Source organism: Lissotriton helveticus, chromosome 12 (genome assembly GCF_964261635.1).
Source record: "Lissotriton helveticus chromosome 12, aLisHel1.1, whole genome shotgun sequence".
In the NCBI taxonomy this organism is placed as follows: domain Eukaryota; kingdom Metazoa; phylum Chordata; class Amphibia; order Caudata; family Salamandridae; genus Lissotriton; species Lissotriton helveticus.
This window is the reverse complement of record NC_136073.1, coordinates 130493923-130494349: the sequence shown is the minus strand read 5'-3', so window position 1 is coordinate 130494349 and position 427 is coordinate 130493923.

Sequence of the window (427 nt, the reverse complement as noted above, 5' to 3'; positions counted from 1 at the left end):
AGGGGGGTAATTTTCCTCCGGATTACTAGGGAGAGGGTCAGTCAGACCTCCGTGTGGTCTGGCGATTCTGAATCAGGGGAAGGCAGGACCCGGGCCCTCCCGCCGGGGCCCCCAGGGGCCTGGGTACGCACCTGCTGCTTAGCCCCCTTGCCGATGGGCCTTTTCCTCCGAGTTTGCTCAGGCAGGCCCCCGCGAGGTCTGGCCATGCTGAGACGGGGCCAGGCAGCACCCGGGCCCGCCCGCCGGGGCCCCCAGGGGCCCGGGAATGCACCTGCCTCTCAGCCCTTTCCCGATGGTCCTTTTTCTCCGAGTTTTTTTCCACAGTCTGACCTCCGATAGGTCCGGCGGTTCCGAATCAGGGGAAGGCAGGACCCGGGCCCGCCTGCCGGGGCCCCCAGGGGCCCGGGTACGCACCTGCCGCTCAGCC